This window comes from Ambystoma mexicanum, chromosome 2p (assembly GCF_040938575.1).
Source record: "Ambystoma mexicanum isolate Mex_15411 chromosome 2p, UKY_AmexF1_1, whole genome shotgun sequence".
NCBI lineage: Eukaryota > Metazoa > Chordata > Amphibia > Caudata > Ambystomatidae > Ambystoma > Ambystoma mexicanum.
The window spans coordinates 255,582,352-255,605,648 of record NC_090923.1 but is presented as its reverse complement, the minus strand read 5'-3'; the positions used below and the strand labels follow the sequence as shown (position 1 = coordinate 255,605,648).

Genomic DNA, 23,297 nt, shown 5'->3' with positions numbered 1-23,297 from the left:
TGGTCGGCTAATGAACTGTTATCTATGAATGTACTTGATGCGTATCCCAAGCACGTTAAATAAAAAAATAAGACACAAATTATCATTCAAACATTCTTGAAAAACATACATGCATTTAACCATGTGACAGATATTGAAAAGTATCATTGTGATTGCTGAAAATGGTTTACACATAAACTATTTCATTGTTTGGAGTATTGAATATGGGAACAAAGACGTGATCCTGGTTAAGATTATGCTACAGCTTCTCCCTTTGCCTGGAGGGATTCCTGAGGAAAAAAAAATCCTCACAAAGATATATATGATACGACAGGTTATTTATAACGCACTTCATACCCAGAAGTTTCTAAGCGCAGACATGGGGGCCGAACCTGTGTTGCTTGTGCTGTCTTGCTTCTAAGGCGAGCACGTTGCCCATGAGCTATCCTCCCCAGACTGCAATGTATGATTTTTGGATGATCTGGAAAACACTCATTGTCTAATTATGTTTTCTTGTTTTTTTCCTTTAGTCTCACACTAGATGTTCTTTTATTTCTGGCAATATAACGTCGTTTTATTCATGTGTGGATGCAGGGCCATCTTAAACAGTTTTGGGGCCCGGAGCACGGTCACCTTTGGGCCCCCCTTCCACTGAACCAAAGGAGTTAAAAGATCCAAAATATCTGGTTGTGCCCACCTCATCGTACTCACAACCCATAGCTTGATGTGCTGCTTTTCAGCGATCAAAATAATCATGGGAACACCCTTTCTGTCCCACTAACCTGTTCATTCTTGCTGTAATCTGAAGGATAAACAGCACCTGAAAGCCAACATTAGAAGTCAATGACAAGGGTACTTGTGTTCTAGCATAGGTAGAGCACACTTTTCAACAATACCAGGCACGAGGAAGGTAAAGGGGCCATAGTCTAAATGCAGAACACAGATCGTATGAAAAAGGTGCACATAATCCAGAATAGACAGATGACTCCAATTAGGTGCCTAATGCAAACAGGAAAACAATTGAAAGCAAGGAGACAGATACAGATACCATAGCAAAGCCAGTGGATGAAGATTAGAAGCTAACAGGAACGAGTCCATATTCAGGCATACTGAGATTAGAAGAGGTAAATGGATATCTACAAGTGTTGCCATTAGAGAGCAAAGTAGCTCTGGTGTGCAACATATCAAAGCTCACTATTATTATAGCGGAAGCATCACTAGAGCCAGTAAAACCATGAGTGAGGCTTTTTTGAAGATGACATACTGAGAACTGCATCCATCGGAAGAGAGACAATTTCCAAAGTTTTAGGGACAGGTCATTTTGACAGGTTAGGCAATATATGAGATTAACAGGGTAATTCATAGAATTTCGTACAAAAGTGGCGCATGTGGCTGGCACACAGTGTGCGTGTGCGAATGTCTGCGCCAGCCGCGTGCGCTAAAATCGATATCCACGCACAGCGTATTCATGGATTTTAGCCTCCAAAACCAGCTGTGGCGCAGAGTGGTGCAGCGACCCTGCAGCAGTGCCAGTTACGCCCCCAAGAACGACCTTGCGCAAGGAAAAGCCATCAAAATTCCCAATTCAGCGGAAAGGGCTGCGCTAACCCTGGACCAGTATACAGGGCTGGCAAACAGCAAACGCTGAGCGGGGAACGTGTATTACTGGGGTGCGCAGGAAGTTCCACACGCGATTCCAGCAGGGTACGTGTATTTCTGGGGTGCGGTGAAGTTCAACATGCGATTACAGCAGGGTACGTGTATTACAGGGGTGCGCCGGAATTTCCACACGCGATTTCAGCAGGGTACATGTATTTCTGGGGTGCGGGGAAGTTCTACACGCGATTTCAGCAGGGTACGTGTATTACAGGGGTGCGCGGGAAGTTCCACACGCGATTTCAGCAGTGCATGTTTATTTCTGGGGTGCGGGGAAGTTTAACAAGCAATTTCAGCAGGGTACATGTATTACAGGGGTGCGCGGGAAGTTTCACACGTGATTCCAGTAGGGTACGTGTATTACAGGGGTGCGCGGGAAGTTCCACACGCGATTACAGCAGGGTGTATGTATTACAGGGGTGCGCAGGAAGTTCCACACGTGATTTCAGCAGGGTACGTGTATTTCTGGGGTGCAGGGAAGTTTTGCACGCGATTTCAGCAGGGTACGTGTATTACAGGGGTGCGCGGGAAGTCCCACACGTGATTTCAGCAGGGTACGTGTATTTCTGGGGTGCGGGGAAGTTTAACACGCAATTTCAGCAGGTTACATGTATTACAGGGGTGCGCGGGAAGTTTCACACGCGATTCCAGCAGTGTATGTGTATTACAGGGGTGCGCGGGAAGTTCCACACGCGATTACAGCAGGGTACATGTATTACAGGGGTGCGCGGGAAGTTCCACACGTGATTTCAGCAGGGTACGTGTATTTCTGGGGTGCAGGGAAGTTTCGCACGCGATTTCAGCAGGGTACGTGTATTACAGGGGTGCGCGGGAAGTCCCACATGAGATTTCAGCCGGGTACATGTATTTCTGGGCTGCGGGGAAGTTTCACACGCGATTTCAGCAGGGTACGTGTATTACAGGGGTGCGCAGGAAGTCCCACATGCGATTTCAGCAGGGTACGTGTATTTCTGGGCTGCGGGGAAGTTTCACACGTGATTCCAGCAGGGTATGTGTATTACAGGGGTGCGCGGGAAGTTCCCCACGTGATTTCAGCAGGGCACATGTATTTCTGGTGTGCGGGGAAGTTTAACACGCGATTTCAGCAGGGTACTGTATTACAGGGGTGCGCAGGAAGTTCCACACGCGATTTCAGCAGGGTACGTGTATTTCCTGGGTGCGCGGGAAGTATCACACGCGATTTCAGCAGGGTATGTATATTTCTGGGCAGCGGGGAAGTTTCACACGCAATTCCTGCAGGGTACGTGTATTACAGGAGTGCGTGGGAAGTTCACACGCGATTTCAGCAGGGTACGTGCATTTCTGGTGTACGGGGAAGTTTATAACGCAATTTCAGCAGGGTACGTGTATTACAGGGGTGCGCGGGAAGTTCCACATGCGATTTCACTAGGGTACGTGTATTTCTGGGGTGCAGGGAAGTTTTACACGTGATTTCAGCAGAGTACGTGTATTACAAGGGTGTGCGGGAAGTTCCACATGCGATTACAGCAGGGTACGTGTTTTACGGGGGTGTGGGGAAGTTTTACACGTGATTCCAGCAGGGTACGTGTATTACAGGGGTGCGCGGGAGGTTCCACACGCGATTTCAGCAGGGAACGTGTATTACGGGGGTGTGGGGAGGAAGTTTTACACGCGATTCCAGCAGGGTATACGGTCAGGGGTGCGCGGGAAGTACCACAAGCGATTTCAGCAGGGTACGTGTATTACTGGGGTGCGCGGGAAGTTCCACACGCAATTTCAGCAGGGTACGTGTATTACTGGGGTGCGGGTAAGTTTCACACGCGATAGGCCCTGTGCGAGTGGGGTACATGTATTTCGTGGGTGCAGGGGAGTCCTACACGTGAATTGGCAGTGTGGGTCCTCCCAGGTGTTCCCTCTACACCCTCCACGGCCCCTGCAGGCAGACCACACCACAGGGGACTACCCTGCACCCCTGGTCATGTCCCGCAGGCAGCCAATCCACCATGGGCATGCCCCTCAGCCAAGCCACATGTCACCTTGCACTAGCGATCACCAACACCCTTGCACCCCCACCCCACAGCAGTGCAGGGCACCTGCCAGCATGCCCCCACTCATGTCCCTCAGCACCCCCAAACCCCAAACAGTGCAGGGCACCTGCCAGCAGGTCCCCACTCATGTCCCCTTGCACACCCACGCCCCAGCAGTGCGGGGCACCTGCCAGCAGGCCCCCACTCATGTCCCCTTGCACACCCACCCCCCAGCACTGAGGGGCACCTGCCTGCAGGCCCCCACTCATGTCCCACTCATGTCCCCTTGCACCCCCACCCCCTAGCAATGCTGGGCACCTGCCAGCAGGCCCCCATTCATGTCCCCTTGCACACCCCCCCAGCAGTGCGAGGCACCTGCCAGCATGCCCCCACTCATGTCCCACTCATGTCCCCTTGAACGCCCAACCCCCCAGCAGTGCGGGGCACCTGCCAGCAGGCCCCCACTCATGTCCCCCTGCCTCCAGGTCATGACGATCCTCAATCATGGCCCTTATGGCCAGCCTCCCCAGACCAAAGACCCTACCAAGTATTGCATCCACCCACATAGAAAAGGCAATTACATGATACAACCCCAATGGCAAGTATTTAAATTAACACATGTCCGTCACACACACACAATGTTTGCAAGTGAATGTGAAAACCCATATCATGACATGCATGAAACCAATGAGATAATACCACATATGGAAGTATGAAGAAAATAATGTATTAAAAGCAACAGGAATGGAATTAAAATCAAACAAACAACAATGGGAATAAAAAAAGAAAAACTGCATGTCTGTAAAATAATGAAAAACGAGAAATCATAATCCAAAGGAAAGGCGTCCAAAGTCACAGTCCCACAAAGCAAATCCAAGGGAAAAACAAAAGTGAAAACCATTGCTCCATGGGGAAATCAAAAAATAAAAAGATGAATCCAATAATGAACTATATACAGATGAACAATCCAGGGTCCATGATCCAAACTGAAGAAATTAAACCTATAAAAAATACTACCTAATGAAAAACTATATACAGAAATGCGGTGCATTGTCCAAGCGCAACCAAAATAAAGAAAAAACCAAAGGAAACCTAACACTGTCTAACTATTTACAAGGGCAGCGGGCAAGTCCAACGGCTCACATTTTGAAGTCCCGGGCCAGGGCATCATTGAACTCCTGCCTGATGTCCCGGAGGCGGTCCTCTTCCATGGCCCCAAGGGTTTGCAGGGGCGATGACATCTGTAACTCCAGGTCCCTGCAAATGGCCTCGAGGCACTCGGGCCGCCTCAGGGCCCTATGCATGGAGTTCTCCTCCCTGACCATCGTGAGCCGTGCCTCTTCCGCTCGCTGCCGCTCCGCATCTATCGCATGGCCCAACCGCTGCCACATGGAAGACACTTCCTGTCCAGGGTCCTCCTGCCCTCCGGCCGATGCCTGCCCCTCCGATGATGAAGGCCCCGAGCCATCATGGCTCCCACCTTGTTGCTGCTGCTGCTGTGCCGCTGCCTGTGCCCTGGCTCCTGCTGCCTGCACATCCTCCTCCAGCTGGGGTGCAGTTGTTGAGGTGGCCACCCCTGCTGGACATCCGACTCCCAACTGTGGCAGGGATGTGTCCTCCACCAGCCTGGCCGCAGGGTCAGAGGCAGCTCCACAGGGCACCCAGGTGACACATGGGTGGGAAGATGGCACGGAGGACGACTGGCGCATAGGGGGTTCAGTTGAGGAGGGGGTCAGAACAAGGTCCAGAAAACGGAGGAATCCGGCCCTGGTTAGCTGTCCCAGTGGGTAAACGTGGTAAACGAGCCATGCGAGAAGACGTGCACTCTTCTCATGAAAAGACTGCAAGTCAGCTCGCATGGCACGTTGACGCAACGCCACCCCACCCAGGACAGGCTCAACCCGGTGCCAGATATCCAAATCCGCAGGGAGAGGAAGTCCAGTTGGTGTAAGCCAATCCCCTCCCTGAGAACGGGTCTGGACGTAGGTATCCCTGATGGTGCAAGATGATGCAGTCAGAGGATCGGGGACAGCATTACACACAGGCACCTCCTTGGCGGCCTGTGCTGCCTCCTGTCCCTGCCCCTGCACTGCACCACTAGCACCAGGGGAATCCCCACTGCCAGACCCCATCTGTGTCCCTTGCACGGCTTCCTCCTCCACCAAACCCCCCACCAACCTGGATGACTCTGTGCCATCTTCCTCCGTCGGGCCCTGTGGGTCTCAGCTGCCCCTTCGACTGCCGAGGAGTCCAACTCCAACCTCCGCCTCTTGGACCTCCCCTCGACAGCTGCGACCTGGGACGCGGCACCGGACTCCTCACTCCCCGACGAGATGACAACCTGGGAGGGGAGCCGGGCCTTGCGTCTCCGGCTGGCCGTGCGATCCCTGCCGCTGTGCTCCACAGCACCTTCTCCGCCCTCTTCATCAGTTGACGCTGCAGACAGGGAGAGATAGGAGACAGGCATCAGGGCATTGTACAATGGACTCATACACACATGACAGTTGTACATGAGTGGCATTGTCAAACTTCAGACATGGCATCACAATCCCCAATACACATGTCATTGCAACTCACACACATGAGCTATTCCACAGCCATATTGCAACAGCCAGCACCATCCATACACATACAACAGCATGAGCAGCCAAAGGTGAGCCAGACATCACATGAAACACAGGGAGTGCACTAGACATGCACACACGCCACCACAATTACATGCATGTGTACACCTCCGCCAGCTGTCGCAGTGATGAGATTGGCATCCATGTCACATCTGGCAATCAGTCTTCTACATATCAGTCTCACATGCATCCATGTTGCATCACTGTTGCACCCGTGTCAAATACACACACTTGGACATGTACACGGTGCAGATACATGCAGCTGGAACCAACATCCATGTGTGACACCACAACCATGCCAACTTACATACACAGTAATCCAAACATGTGTGCTCACACATCTGCATTTGGCCTGCATGCTTACCCACACATACACCATCCATGTGTCTCACACATGAAAGGACTTGCATGTGTCAGCCTCACAGCCCTGCACATACACATCCATACATGGCCCTACAAAACCACATGTACAACCTGCACACTACTGGCACACCACCACACGCACAGCTTCAAATCAGTATGCATGTACACTTATCGCTCGACTCCAGATGGGTCTGCCTCTCAAGGACCTGGACGTGGAGCGCTGGGCATATGCATTCCAGGACCCTCATCTGATGTTCCGACAGGTGGCCCTGGCGCCCTTTAGCATCCGCTGCCTTCAAGAGGTGCCGGGCCTTGTTGAGGGTCCTGGACCTGAAGTCCTCCCAGCGCTTCTTGACATGTTGGAAGTCGCGGACTGCCACCCCCTCCACGTTGATGGCAGTCACGATGTCCGTCCAGATCCGAGTCCGTCCTTCCTTGTCGGCGGCCGACCTTCCGAAGAGGGCATCATACTGCCCCAGGACTTGCTCTACCCGGACACCAACTTCGGTGGCAGTGAAGCTGGTGGCCCTCTACCTCTCTGGCTGGGGGTTGCCAGTGGTGCCAGATGGTGTAGTGCCCGACATGGCAACCCGAGAGGCAGGTGTGGGTGGGCAACTGGGTCCTGGGGTTGGGCTGTGGAGCGATGGAATAGCAGTCGGGAGTCTTCGGCTCCAGCAGGGGTGGTCACAGCAACAGCATCCCGGGCTGACATGCAGGCAGCAAATGGCAGGGCACGTGGGCAGCAGGCAATCAGGCAGCAGCAGATGGCAGGTGGGAGCGTGCTTGGGGTCTGGGGGCAGTAATTCGGCCTTCTGGGCAGGAGCGTGGTCTTCCGTGTGTAAACGTGTGGCCAGCTTGATACAGAGTGATTTGGCACGTGAAAATCTTGCACGTCAGCGTGTAATTCGAGAAAAGGCCCTTAGCGCGTAAGCGCGTCAGCACGCGTACGTGATTTCATTGGACCAAAGGCCCTTAGCGCGTAAGCGCTTCTGTGACGTGTGCGTGCTGGCGTTTCCCTGAACCCGGTGCATGTTACACGTCCAAGAACTGCACGTCCGAATGTCAGCTCGTGTAATTGGAGGATAGGGCCTTAGCGCGTATACGCGGAAGTGACGTTGGACGTGTGGGCCGGCTCAAAAGGTGCGTGTAGGACGTCATTTCCTTGTACATGCTTTTCATGGAGAGCGAGTGGGTGAATTCTGTACATCTTGTACATCTTCACAGCGTTTCTAGTTCGTACTCCCTGTTACCTCTGACAGCTTTTTTCTGATTTTCTGTTGGGCCTGTTTCCTCAAACAGCGTTCACTTCTTCTTTTGTCCTGTCTCCTCAGACAGCGTACAATTCTTCTTTTGGCGGGGGTGTTGCCAACGCGCACACGTGCATATTTTTCACGCTCTTTTTACAGGCAGACGGTGAGTCGCGCACGTATTTACCAACTGTGCTTGCCCCGTGTGTTGCGTACCCCTTCAGAGGTCATTGTAGGCTGTGTGTAACACGCGTACCTTCATTTTCGTGTTTCTGGGTGCCACAGCATAGTGCAGGTTCATTTTTCCACGCACGTGGTCTACAAGGGGTTGCGTGCACGTTATTTTCTGTTTTTGGGGTGCCTGTGCGTTGCGTGACCCGTCATCTTTCCCCAGGGGTCACATACAGCCTTGCTAGAGCACTAGGGTACAAATTCCATCTAGTACCCTGCACCTTTGACCCCCAATTGCCCAGGACAATAGTTTACTGCAACTCGCATACGCACAACAACATCAGTGCCATGGTTGGGAGGCGACCAAGCGGTAAGGGCGGCAAAGGTGGCCGAGCCTCAAGAGGTAGGCGTGGTGGGCGCGGTAGGGGACGTGGCCGGGATTTGCAGGGTACCCTTAGCCCCCCATGTGTGAAGGACCAGTCAGGGACACCCATGCTCCCCAACCCCCCATGGTTGAGGGAAACGTGGCTGATACCATCTCTGCTCAGCCCTTGTTGGACCGGACCATTGTGGCACCTGACCTGGCACAGGGTGACTCCCAGGCTGACTTCCAGGTCGCCAAGTCTAGGCCACGTGTGGCGGTGCAAGTTGGTGTCACCAGGACACGTGGATCAAGGGCAGCTATGTCATCTGCTGCCCCGAGTAGGCAGGGTGCGGAGGCTGCAGGGACAGCTGCAGCTCCATCCACTCCAGCTCTGACTCTACCAGTCAGGTCAGTGTTGGTCCCAGTCCATCTTGCTAACGTTCCCCCTGACTACGTCACACTTCAGCCAATGCCTGCACCAAGTCCCATGCTCAGTGTGCATTCCCACACTCCAACTACCCAGTCCACCGGTGCTCCTGCCCCTAGCGGCCAGAGCGGCGTAGGCCACTCAGGATCCCCACCACCTTTCAAAAGAAAGAGGAAGAGTGCTCGTCCAGTACAGGCTGATACCCCAGACACGGCTACGCAGCCTAGCTTCAATGATGCCGAACGTGACGCACGTGTGCAGTATGTGTCCGCACATGACAGCAAAATGTTGATCACTTCAGGGTGCAAGACCACACCTGCTCGACGTCAGGCACACTGGCAGACCGTCTCGGACAACATAAGTGTCCTTGCATTTGTGAGGCACACAGCTGGTGAGTGCTACAAGCGCTGGAATGACCTTAAGCGCAGGGCAAAGAAAAAGCTGGCCTCAAGTCATGCCGCTACTCTGGTGACTGGAGGTGGGTCTCCACAAGAGGACATTGAACTCACTGTACATGAGTCTGTTGCTGGGACCTACGTCACAGAGGAACAGATCCAAGGTGTGGGAGAACTGCCAGATTACGAGGCATTGTCCGGTTAGTGCACATGCATGTGTATGTGATCCATGTGTATGTTGTGTGTGTGAGGGGTTCTGATTGAGTGCCAGGTGAGGGTGTGTGCGCCTGAGTGGTTTGGGTCACCCATGTGCTTCATCCAAAACATTCTGCGCCCCTGGATTTGGGTATTACAGTATCCTTCTGCCCAAAGTAGACATTTTGTGCAACATCACGCCAGTTGCCCTTGAAGTGGCATCTTGCAACAACATTGTTCCGTATTTTTCAGTGTTCATTCAGGCTGATTGTTTCAATTCCCACACTTTCACTACGCATTTCTCAGCCCTATTGTCAAACAATATGTGACATGCCTATGGTACATGCCATCTGTGTGATGGCATGTGTCATGTATGTGGATTGGACATGCCACTCACAGGCGAATGTGTGATGGCACTGCTAGCCAGAATGCAGCTAGTGTGTTGCTCTTCCATCTTGGTGTCATCAGTGTCTGGCATTTTCCTCCCCTTCAAACTCAGTGACAGTGCATGCATAGGAGGGTTATAGTCATGTGGGACATGTGTCAATCAAGTACTGGTTCTGTAGCTTGTCAGGGCTAATTGTGTGCCATGGTGCTAATGCCTGTTTCCATTTTTTGTTTTTGCAGGGGATGACGCATTTGATGCTGTTGAGGGTGAGGAGATGGTGCAGACCCAGGAGGGATCTCAGGCACGACCGGGCACCAGTGGGGGATGGGGTGTGGTGGTAGGTGAGAACCCACTCTTGCTGCAGACCGTTCTCTCCAGGGGTGTCTCTGGGTGCACCTCCCCAGACGTCTATTCAGGTGTTGATTCGGATGATGAGACCTATGTGGCTTCGCAGGTAGGTGTTTCTGGAAGGGATTCTGTTCTGTACGACCCACCTGCACCAGGGGTACAGCCCACTATGGGGATGTCAGTGTTGGTAGGTCCGCCTTTGGTGGTTACAGATGCAGGGCCACACTCCGCAACATCTGATCCTGTTCCTGGGCCAGCAGATCAGAGGGGGAATGCAGTCCTGCAGCCTCAGGCAGTGCCGACACAGCAAGGTACAGTTTGCCTTGCCCCAGACAGGTGTGGTGCCCGCCAACGCGGTGGCCGTACGCCACCAGGCAATTCGCGTGGGAGCAATCCATATACGGTATGGCAAACCAACAGGCAGCAGCATCTGAAATGATGGCTCAAGCAATGGAGAGGGTGGCCACTTCCATTGTCCCCCCAGAAAGGCCAATGGAGCAACTACAGCAGGCAACAGACTCCATTTGCCAATCACTCAGGGAGGACATGTTGGCGTCCAACAGGGACAGACGGGCGGCCTGGACACTCTGCGGGAAGCCATTTCTTTAGAGTCCCAGGGCCAGAGGGAAGCCCTGAGGGTAGAAGTCCATCACCTCAGGCAGACTCTTGTGGACGTTGAGGTTTCCACTGTCATGAGGACAGAACAGCTGCTGGAGCGGGTCACACGTACCCTCTCAGCAGAGATGCAGGCAACTCGCGAGGAGGTCCGGGCATCACGGCAGGTGGTTCATGGGGATCTCCGCACCATATTCCTCCAGAAAGAGACCTTCCACACCCGCATGCTTGCTGCCATGGAGGACCAGACTAGGGCTTTGCGTGGGCTGCCTCCCTTAGCACCGCCACCTCCTGTGGAGGCAGCAGCACAGAGTGATGAGAGCGACCACAGCGATTCTGAATCTCTCACGATAGCGTAGCCGTGCAGGCCATGAGCCCATGAAGGTGTTTTTTATTCACAACATCCACACAGGTGGCTGTTGGTGTGCACCCTGTCCTCGGACCTCCTGGGTGGCCTCCCCCACCCACCTGACCCCCACATGGCCATTTTTTATTTTTGATTTTTGATTTTTGATTTTTGATTTTTTGTTACAGTGTGTTGCCTTGTGTGGCTCCCGTGGGCATCCACTGTATTCCGGCTGGGCACATGCAGGCTTGTCCTGAGTTTGGGTTAGATGCTTGGGTTCGTGAGACACACACCCCTCCTGCTTCCCATTTCCATGGGCTTGCAAAGGGTGTGCCCAAGTGACAGTGACTTACACAGTGACGTTGAACTCCCATGACATGTGTGGGCAGTCTGTAGTCAATACTGTGTATATATTCCTAGTGCATATTGTTGTAGCATTGTACACTGCATGGTGTATTGATGTGTGCTTGTGTATCCATGTCACCCTCCTGATTTGCAGGTTCATTCCTCATGTCTTCACAAGGCCGTCTACTTTGGAGATGGAGTTCATGTTGCAAGCAGTGCACTTCCAGATATGCGTGGCACCAACACTGTACAGTTGGAAGTGGTTGATGTGCTAGCATCACCAGGTTGTAAGACTATGTATCCTTTAACTTAGTACTGTCATGTGAATGCTATGTTTGGGGTTGGGTAGCTGCATTGTAGTGTGGTAAGTATTTGGTCATGTGTGTTGTCAGATCTAAATTAATGGGAGCATATTGTGTCTGAAAACAAAAATGCTGACAGTGGTGCACACCTGGTAACAATTGATATAGAAATTCAAATCATCATTATATGTACAGAAGAGCTGGTTTAAGAATTTAAAGGTGCGGGGGAGGAAAAAAGGCCTTGGCACAAAGCCTAAATCAGAAAAGAGAAAATAGAAGAGGACCCAAAAAGTGGGGCCCTCCCGTCCCCTGCACACTGTTTACTGATGCCACATAGGGCCTTCAAATATATGGATATAGATATATAACAGCAGTTTGTTAGTTGAGCATATAACAATTTATTTGGCAAAGAGGAAAACAAAATTTGCCAAAAGGCACATTCTGTTGTACAAAGTAATTCGTGACGTTTAACATATTAAAACAAATTGCGAAGAAGCAATAAATGATGGAGAGGTGATGCTGTCCAATTGTGGAGTGGCCGACGCGTTTCGAGGGTAACCTCTTCTTCATAAGGGCCCAATTGAACTGTTGACAACATTTCAAGGAGACAAAAAGTAAAATCTTTTATTTTATTTCCATAACAGTCAAGGACTGACTGACAAGCTGTACATAACTCGGGATGCTAGCGAGATGGTGAAGAGCAGAATACTGGAGATCTAGTATGGTGAAAAGAGTGAACTAACAGATCAAAGAGAAACACTCTATACTAATAGCTAAACACATAACAAAGGAGATGTATTGTGTGAGATCCACCTACATGGTGGGATCTAGAAAATGGCGTGATGAAGAGTCAGACAGATCGAGATAAGCCAAAAGCGGTAGTGGGTTCTAAATAGCAAGGACCACCCTTGAATAGTGAAAAAGCTGAGTCAATATGGGGAGCGTGTTTAAGAAAAAACCATACCCCTCCTGTGGACGGAGAAAGAATAACTCCAAAAGAGCGCTACTGAATAAAATAAATAATACTTAAAATAAACCGGAATTGGTTTTAAAGAATGCACTCACTCGAGTTGCGGGACGAGTAGCCAAGGCAACAGGGGCATCCGTGTGGTCAACAAGTATTCGAAACAATTATACGATGCAGGGCATCTGCAAAGAGACACGTACTGCTGGCACCTAAGTGGGGACATATACATTTCTGTTATACTGGAGAAAAATAAACCTGGGGTCTCCCAACCGGGCAAAGGGACCCAAGTAGCGGTAGCTTACCTGTACAGTGCGGGGAACACTGTTAGTGGAAACTGAAACCGGCAGGCAGTGGCTCCGCGCGGTCGTAACCTAGGTAACGAGCTGTGCTGGGGACACGCCGTCAGACGTAGAAAGGAAACTAAATAATAAACATAGAAAAGGGCATAGAAGCCGGTGAGTGAGGAATATGGAGGCCATCATGCAATGGCGCATAGTGCAAGCGTACTCATAGGGACTGACCAGAGATCAGGATAAATAAGAAAAGTAGAGGTAATATTGTGTCTGGCCAGTTTCCATTCGGAATACTGTACTTTGTGACACTTGTGTCATCTTTTGGGGATTCCTTTGTTTGCTCTCACATAGCATGGCATGCCATGGTGTGTTGGGTGGCGGTGCTGGGGAGGGGTTGGGTGACATGGCACTGTTGTCATGTTGTATCTTGGAAGGGGTTATGATTTTAGCAGCATAGAAGTGTGTCTTTTGATGACACAGCATTGGTGGTGTTTGTGTAGGTAGGGATGCACACAATGGAACACTTCCAGGTGAACAATCTCAGGCTGGTATGGTTGTGATAGTTGACTGTCACTTGACTCATCATCATTGATAGTCAGCTGGTATGTGCCAGGGCTGTGTGCACTCCACAGGGGTGTGATTTTAGGTGAAGTAAGTATCCACCAGCTGCGTACGGGCTGACTCACCCCGTGCCCTTTCCCCTCCCAAGCGCAGTGGGCGTGCATGTGGTTGGGGATGTGGGGGCACCACCATGTCCATGGCCAGACCCCGGCGTGTTGCAACGTTGTGCAGGACACATGCTGCCACTATGATCCTGCACACTACTGGGGGAGCGTATAACAGCTGCCCGCCAGAACGGTCAAGGGAGCTAAAGCATGACTTGAGCACTCTGAATGTGCGCTCCACTATGCCCCAGGTTGCAATGTGGGCTATGTTGTATCTTACCTGGGGTGGCGTGCCGGGGTTCTGAATTGGCGTCATCATGTGGGTGCTCAGAGGGTAGGCACTGTCCGCTGGGGAGGTGGTGATGGGTATCATTAGTGGGGTTGTGACATTACTCAGTATCTGACATGCATGCATGTGCAGTGGCATTTATACTCACCAAGCAGCCATGTATCTGCCCAGCTTCTAGGTCTCGGTTTAGGGTTGACATTCTGTAAATGAAACTGTCGTGGGTGGACCCTGTATAGTTGGCATATACTGAGGTGATGATTCCCTTGGCATCACATACTACCTGGACGTTGATGGAATGCCAGTGCATGCGGTTTCTATAGATGTGCTCAGATGCCCTGGGGGGACGTAGAGCAACATGGGTGCAATCAATGGCACCTAGCACTTTGGGGAATTGTGCCACCCCATAGAAATCATGGGCGGCAGCCTGCCTTTCTGCAGGTGTTCTGGGCAGGTATATGTGCCTGCGGACTGATGGGCGTGTAGTGATGATGGCCAAGACCTGGTGTAGGCAGCATGACTGCGTGGCCTGTGACACCCCCCCCCACTATGGCACTTGTCCGCTAAAATGATCCAGTGGCCAAGAAGTGCAGTACATTAAGGACCTTCTCCAGGGGGCTGAGTGCTTGGGAGCACAGGGTGGGTGATGTGAGATTATCCTTCCACTCACTGACCAGGTCGAGTATTATGTGAGGTGGAAACCTGTACCTCCCATACACGTGGTCATCAGGCATCCCAAAAAGGCTGGTTCTGGGTGTAGAAATGCTGGCCCTGACCATCTCCTAATCCTCCTGCGGTATCCCACGGCCACTACTGATAGGAACGGTATATTCATCCTGGCGTCTGAGCTTGTTTGTTGTTCGCGCGCACTTTTATGATGCGCGCGTCGACGTACGCCTGCTTCCTGCTGGCGTACGTGTTTTCGGATTGGCCCATCTTTTGGGCGCATGCCTTAGCCACGTTCGATTCCATGAATACGTGTTGTAGGCGAGCGTGCGAAACTTCCTGAGCACCCCAGTAATACACGTACCCCACTCGGCCAGGCCCAATCGCGTGTGAAACTTCACGTGAACCCCTGAAATGCACGTACCCAGGCCAATCGCGTGTGACACTTCCCGCGCCCCCCAGTAATGCACATACCCCGCTCTGCCAGGCCCAATTGCGTGTTAAACTTCAGGCAAACCACTGAAATACACGTACCCAGGCTAATCGCGTGTGACACTTCCCGCGCACCCCAGTAATACACGTACCCCGCTCCCCCTGGCCCCATCACGTGTGAAACTTCCCATGCACCCCAGTAATACACGTACCCCCCTTGGCCAGGCCCAATCGCGTGTGAAACTTCAAACGAACCCCTGAAATACACATACCCAGGCCAATCGCGTGTGAAACTTCCCGCGCACCCCAGTAATACATGTACCCCGCTCCCCCTGGCCCCATCTCGTGTGAAACTTCCTGCGCACCCCAGTAATACACGTACCCCGCTCACCCAGGCCCAATCCCATGTGAAACTTCATGCGAACCCCTGAAATACACGTACACCGCTCCCCCAGGCCCGATCACGTGTGGAACTTCCAGCGCACCCCTGAAATACACGTACCCCACTCCCCCAGGCCAGATCGCGTGTAAAACTTCCCGCGCACCCCCGAAATACACGCATGCGCTATTTTTCACACAGCGGGTGTCCATGTTTGTCACGTACCCCTTTGCACGTCATTTGTCCTAGGGGGCCATAGTATGGGACATTCATCAGAGCTGTATATTAGTGCTTTTTGTTAGTGCACATTTTGCCGCACATTTTTTTCCTGCGCAGGGCCGCTGACGGCTGCCTTCGGGTGGCGGACGGGTTTGGGTCTGTGCGCGTCTTTGCCCATGCGCTGGTTTGCCCTATTCGATTCCATGAATACGTGTTGTAGGCGAGCGTGTGGGCGTTCCGCGCACTTGCCTCCTGTACTTCCCCTGTGACGCCCACTTTTTCACGAGTTGTTCCCCATTCCGAGTGTTACGCCCCGTGTTATGCCTACTTTTGTTATGTGCGCCGCGCTATGTGCGCTTTCGCTCTGGCCTTAGCGCACGCCGTTAGATGACCTGTGCGCCGGCGTGCACTGCGCACTTTTTCAGCGCACATCCCAGATTTTACTCGCGCACGCACTTCCATGAATAGATGTGCACTGGTTTCCCTGCAATATTCGCACTTGCACTGCAATTTTTGCTCTTTCACTGCAAAACGCACGTTTTTGCACGCTTGCGCCAAAATTTTCAGCGCACATTAATTCCATGAATTGGCCTGTAAATGAGAGACCAGGATCACACATTGGTTAATTGGGATTTGCGCCCACTCTGCAATGTCTGCACTTTGCCATTTTCTTTTCCAGTTCTTACCATGAACTAAAATAATCCCATTTGCTAGGACTGACCTGCAAAGTACACAATTCACATTATCCAACATGACAATTTCTAAAAACAACATTTTATGGAAGCAGATTATGCAAAATGGGAATAATTCTAGTTTTATTTATGTGATCCTAATAGATTTTATCGGGGTTTCTATTTTGCAATTAAAAGCTTTAAACACACCCGAAACACAGGCTTGTGAAACTGTTATTAATAGATGTGCAAAAAGAAAAAACATCTGAATTGTACAAAAGGACAACCTCTTTTTTGTGTTAAATAAGAAAAATATGCTTGCCAGACGCCTGCGATGTCTGGTCCAGTGTCTTCTCTCTATAACTCCTTCCACGACAGGAGGAATGCTACATGAGTTGTGCTGCAGTGACTGCACAGACTATGAATGCCACAATGAACACAGAAAGCAGAGCAGAATGTACCTCTACACAACAATTACAAAATAGGCTTAGAGTCTCAGCAGCATGTCATATAAGGTGCCTTTTAAGTCTGGTGAACAATGTATGTTACTTCTTTAGATACAGCAGGCTAGTGGGGCCCCCTCCAAGGTGGGGGCCCTGGGCAAGTGCACTGTTTGCCCTCCCATAAAGACGTCTCTGCGTGGATGGTAAAGTAGTAGTGCTGTTCAGGCACAGCTTTTGCCGTCACACTGCTCAGTACTAGGTGTAATATTCAAATGATTTGCCATGCCTGCGATCTCTGACTGCTTTCTTCCTGGCCTGGTCCCCCAGAGGAATTTTACCTTCATTGAAGGTTATACCAGAATAGTGAATTGAGCTCATGTTGTTCAACTTGAATAAAGAAAGCTACATCTTTAATTATATCCTCATTTTGCTCAGTATTAAATGATTGAATCAACGTGAGGGTGCAGAACCTCGAATGGAGATATTTAAGTGTTCTGATTTGCATAATTATGCAGTAATGCTCAAATGTTGATCTCAGCTATTAAACATGTGAAATAAATGTCGAGTAAGATTTGCTTTTAGCTTTTATGCGGTCATTAAAATGATTTATAATTAAGATGAGCAGAAAGAACAAACACTTTGTGAAATTGGGGCCACCCCGGAGTTAAAATGCTTTGCGTTTCTTGATCTACGTGAGGTGAGATGACAAAACGATATCTGTAGTAAAATGGAGACATCGGATAATAAGTGCATACTAATAGTGCATTGGGGAGAGATAAAAACTGACAAACATACCAGAAGTCAACATTCCATGAGGCAAGCGAGGGCCTATTGCGATGTTGTATCCCTCAACAGATGACGTGAGATATTGATGCTTGAATTTATCATACATTTAGTGCATGAAGGATATACCAGTGTTATTTTAGCTGCCTTGTATCATCTTGCCCCTGAACCAGACTCAATGGAAGAATGCCCTGATTGCAAATAACAACCTTCATCACTGCTATTCCTACTCATCTTTCTCACCAACCTCCCTAAATAACGTGTTGCAGGTGCAACTTGCGAGAGGAATGAGTCCAGTCTTTCTTCTTCTTCGCCTTTCTTTCTTTTTCCTATGGGCCTCATCACGAGTTGGGCGGTAACGCCGGCGGTATTACCGCCAGCGGTATTAGCCCTACCGCCAAACCCCATGGTGCTATTAGCGCCGGATCACGGGTTTGGCGGTAATGGGAATTCCCCATTCCCCACTGAGCACATTCGGGAATGCCCCATTCCCCATTGGGCTCAATGGGGAATTTTCACGATCTTACCGCCGGCGGATTTCGCTCGAGCGGTAATAGCGCACATTTTCAGTGGATTTCCCCCCAGCTCAGAGCTGGGGAGAAATCCGCTGAAGCCCTGATTTGGCAGACCCTTAAATCCGGCGGTAATAGCGCGACCACCGGATTTAAGGGTTACCGCCAAACTCGTGATGAGGCCCTATGTCTCCTATCCTCTTAACCTTCTGGCTCATGAAGGAGACTCACCCACAATTAATCCTGGAACATAAGGAATGTCTCGAGGAGGACCTTTATGAGGAGTCATGAAGATTAGAATATGTATTCTGTGAACTATCCCCACATCTCACTTGCTCGTCTCAGTCCATATTAAGTGATAAGTGTCTAAGTTAGAAGCTTCGATGAAGAATGAAACACATCACACGGAAGATTCTAAGCAACATAAAAGTTCATTTAAAGAGCAACTGCAGATCACATTACTTCTGGACTGAGGGCAAGACCCCACGTAGTAGTGTGATACAAACATGTGAGGGAATGCGCAAGTGACTTTTATTTTATTTTATTTTATTGTGCATTTGTAAGACACTTATACATCAAGTGAATTGTATTTAAAGCTCCCACAGGGCAACAGGGAGGGAAAATGGGAATGAAAGGCAAATATAATAACAATTAAGAGAAAGAAAAAGGCGGTCCTACTAGGCCTTGTAAGCATTCAGAAAGTGCAAGTGAGAGAGTGAGAAGGGACGAGGGAAGGGGTAAGTGCACAGACGGAAGTGCTAGGGAATAGTTTGAAAGAAGCTGTTAAGTGCCTGGAGTAGGACCCTTGGTAAGAGTGGTCAACTGGCAATACAATAAGGGCAGGCCTGTGAAACAGCACAGGCCAGTTGGTACCCACAAACAAGTGCTGGGAGTGGGCAGAGGCTGTAGATGATGGGGGGAATGCCAGGGAGAAGGGGAAGGAGGAGGTGAAAAGGAAAGCCTTGAGGAGCCTCTGGAAGGGGAATGCTGTTCCAAAGGAGAGAGCCAGCTGAGGATACAGATCAGCCACGAACTTGCTCTTGAGAGAAGCACTTGACATTCAGAGAGTTGGTGCCGGAGGACCGTAAAGATCTGGAGGGCGAGTATTTGGTGAGAGCCAGTTGTAGATGGCATGGTCCCTGGCCCCAGACAGCCTTCTGTTTGATGCAGAGAGATATGAATTTTATCCTTGCAGCAACCGGGAGCCAGTGGAGAGATCGTAGGGCTGGAAAGATGCAGTCACTGGGCTTGAGGCCAAGGATAATTTCTGCAACCATATTCTGGATAAGCTTGAGGGGACATAGAGAGGAAGAGGGCAGATTATGGAAGAGACTGTTGCTGTAGTCCAGCCTAGAGAGTACCAGAGCTCTAGAGACATTGAGCCTCTGGGGGAAAGTGAGGAAAGGAGGGATTCCTTTGAGGAGGTGGAGTTGAAACTGGTCCTTCTTGTCAAGATCCTGGATGTGAGGGAGGAAGGAAGAGAGTATTTGAAGATGATTCCATGGTTTCTGGCTTCAGATGAAGGAGAAGGAGGAGAGCACATAGACGGTGGCCAGGGTGAAGCGAAGGATCTCACTCTTGCTGGCATTGAGGCAGAGATCATTGGAGGCAAACCAGGACTGTATGGCAGAGAGGCAGTCAAGAATGATAGAGGAAGTAGGGTGAGGATAAGAGGTCAGTTTGAAGAAGTGTTGTGTCATCTGCATAACACTGGAAGTACGGGGAGAAAGTAGAAATTAGGTGTGCAAGCAGAGCAAGGTAGATGATAAAGAGCAAGGGAGAAAGGTTGTAGCCCTGGGGAATGCCACAGGTGGAGATAGAGGTGGGAGAGGAGAAAGAGCCCTAGCTAACTTGGGAGGGATGGCCAGTGAGGAAGGAGGTCAGCCAATCCAGTGCCTGCTCCAAGATACCAAGGGTATCGTGGAGCCGTTTTATGAGGATGGAGTGGTTCAGTATATAAAAATGCAGAGGAGAGATCAAGTAGAATGAGAACAGCTGGAGAGTTAGAATTAAGAGATGTGAGCAGTTCTTCATGGGAATTCAGAAGAGCAGTTTCCAAGCCTCTGGGTGCCGGAATTCAGATTCATGGTTGTGTAGGCAACCGACAAGCTCAGTATGGTGGGTCAGTTGGGGGAGACCAGCTTCTCCAAGAGTATCTCAAGAAAGGGTAGGTAGAGATGGGGTGCTAGTTAGCTGGACACAAGGGATGGTTTTTATACAAGGCAGCACACAAGAGAGTGCTTGAGGGAAGAGGGAAAGATCCAGTAGCAACAGTGATTACAGAAATCAGCAAGTGCAGGGACAAGAGAGCAGATATTGTCCTTAACAGTTCTGGAAGAACAGGTGGAGACCTTCATAGAGCGGACATCTCTAGTGACCTCATCGGAAGTGATAGGAGAGAAGGAGGAGAGAACTGCAGAGGAGGATGGAAGGGCATATGTGGCAAGGGGATGGGTAGAGGGGATGGGTAAAAATAAGAGAGAGTGCATGGGATGTGTTGAGTTTTTGCAGTGAAGTGTGTGGCCAATGCATTGCAGAGGGCCTGAGAGGGAAGAGACAAGATGCAGACTGCAGAAGGCATGGCTAGTTCCTTACAGCTTTTATAGGGTTCAGCCATATTATTGGATTCACCTGAGAAGCAATCCTGGATGTGGGCCCTCTTCTTGGAATGAATGGAGAGATGGTATTTCCTTTGGAGATGACGACAGGCCAGTTTGTCGTAGGGTGAGTCTGAGGTCTGCCACTTCCAGTCCTCAGCTCTCTCCTTGCGTTTCAGGACAGCAAGTTCAGAATTGTATGAGGTGTTACACTTGGTGGTATGTTTCAGGTGGATCCTCATGACTGGGGCAAGAATGTCGAGAGTGTTTGTTAAACAGGAAATCATATTGTGCCTCCTTTCTAATATATATTGGCCTAAGCCTAGTTGCACCAATGTTGCACCAACATTGCACCAACGTTGCAAACTTGACCAGTGAGCACAGACCTTTGTATGTAGGCGAACCTGTCTATTTCGTTTGCGGTAATGAAGCTTTCCCATGGCTACCTAGGGATTGGCAGGAATCCTGTTATTTAGGAATTCTGTTACCCCGGGTATTCATAGCAAGCACCATAGAAATCTCTAAAGGTCGTCCAAGGCGGGATGAGAATGGCGATACTTCATCACAAGTTCCGGGTGACATAGCTAAATCCTTTGTACCTTTTTGGGGGCAAATATTGAACTCTGAGGATATCAAGAAACTAGAAAGAGCACTGGAGAAGACCAACAACCAGGCCACTGACATACTCTATAACATGACTTTAGAACAGAAAGGGATAAGGTTAGTGGCCCTTCAGAACCGGATGGCATTAGACGTCATCCTGGCTGAGTGTGGTGGAGTATGTAAATTAGCGGGGTCTGCTTGTTGCGTTTTCGTGCCAGATTCCTCCCCAACCATCTCTAAGGCAATCCAAAATCTGCACGTCCTTAGTTCAGAAGTGCACGTTCCCGAGGGAAATTGGGATCTTAGCACTTGGTTCTGGGACTTCTTACGATCATGGGAATGGAAGATACTTTCAGTCTTATTGATTATTCTGGGTATTCTGTTGTTCTGCTGTTGCTGTATACAATGTCTTCCTGGCATATGTTCGGTGTTAGGAGGTTGTTGTGCACAGACGATGGGAACATTAGGACACAAGGTACGTGACCTGGAAGGAATGACAAACAAATTTGTGTTGAAAGAAATTTCTGTTACTGACCTTATGACGATCGATGTCTCTGATGATTGTGATTCAGGTTGTATGGACATTGAGACGTGGAGTTACTCGTAAAGTGACTAAAAGTAGTTTAGCACTTGGATTAGGCCAAAAGGAGGGTTTGTTAAACAGGAAATCATATTGTGCTTCCTTTCTAATATATATTGGCCTAAGCCTAGTGGCTCTGCAAAGAAAACCGCATTGCAAAGTTGCGATTTTAGATTGACTTTGCTGCCATTTTAGGATCATCCGCCATTTTGAGTTCTGTTCATGTGTAATTCTGTGTTCTAAAATGGTGGACTGTGTTTCCAACTTGTAACCGAGCCTTCCCAACCTTTGTGCCCAAGTTAATGGTTAGAATGTTTGCGGGCCAAATGTTTAGACTAGGTAATGAGACCTTGTCCCAAACATGACTTGTGGTTTTAGGATTGTCTGCACCAATAAGCCTCATCCACGAACATACATCGAAGACAATGTAATGCAGATGTCGAGCGTGGACACTGGCTGTAACACATTGTGAAGGGATATGTGCTAAGGCTTACTGCTAAATCCTGGAATACACTTTGCCATTGTAACTTGTTTGTTATGTAAACCAAATGTAATCTGTTTGCATATTGTTGTATGAGTCATAAGTGAACTCAGCACAAACTCTAGACCACAGATTATTAACTTGCAGAGGGGCTGGACATTATTACTAAATTGTATAAATAAGCGAATGTCCAGATGTCCAGTACCTCTCACTCATCACACTGAAGGGCTGGTACTCACTGTGATGTACTGAGGGCCAGATAACTATCTGAATTTGTTTCTTTGTAACTGCGCAGTAGAATAAAGATCTGTGAATCTTTATAAGCCCGTGTTTGGTGTTTTTCCTTCTGTGGTACTCAGCCTCGATATTTCCGTTTGCTTTTACATGTTAGTGATGGTGAGATTGAGGTTGCTGAGAGCGGAGTCAGAGGTAGAGTCTGCAATGGGGGCAATGGGTAGATGAAGGTGGATGTGAAGGCAGCAGCTGAGACTCATTTTAATGGGCAGATGTCCATGAATGAGGTTGACAGAGCTGGGGGAGGTACAGTCAGAGGGCAGAGAGGACCCAAGTAAGAGGATAGGAGGAAGTGTTCTGACCAGGAGAGTGGGTGGTGAATGGGACAGAGAGCAAAAGATCAGTATGTATCAAGTCATCGGCATTGTGTCCAGCTGAGTGGGTAGGACCGGAGGGGAGAATGGAGAGGAAGAGCGAGGTGCAGAGGTCATGGAAGAGGGTGGACGCCATGATTCAGGAGTCAAGGTGGATGTTGAAGTCACCCGGGAGAAGGTGTTTAGAGGCAGATGCTAAAGAAGTCAGCCAAATGGACCCCGACATTCTCAGCACAGGACGTCCTCATCTTCTAGTGAACATACTGTGGAAATTGGGATGAAGAGAAACTGAAGGATGCTACAGGTGCCTTACTTCTGTGACCTTATAAAACAAAAGT

At 49.9% G+C, this 23,297-nt stretch overlaps 1 long non-coding RNA gene across 1 annotated transcript; it reads right to left on the bottom strand.

Moving 5' to 3' along the window:
• Positions 1-12,148: 12,148 nt before the first annotated feature.
• On the bottom strand, positions 12,149-13,163 carry LOC138565866 (uncharacterized). Its single transcript, XR_011301669.1, has 3 exons — positions 13,044-13,163; positions 12,840-12,950; positions 12,149-12,359 (listed from the first exon to the last, which is right to left on the bottom strand). It is a non-coding gene; the product is annotated as an uncharacterized lncRNA (long non-coding RNA).
• Positions 13,164-23,297: the final 10,134 nt, after the last annotated feature.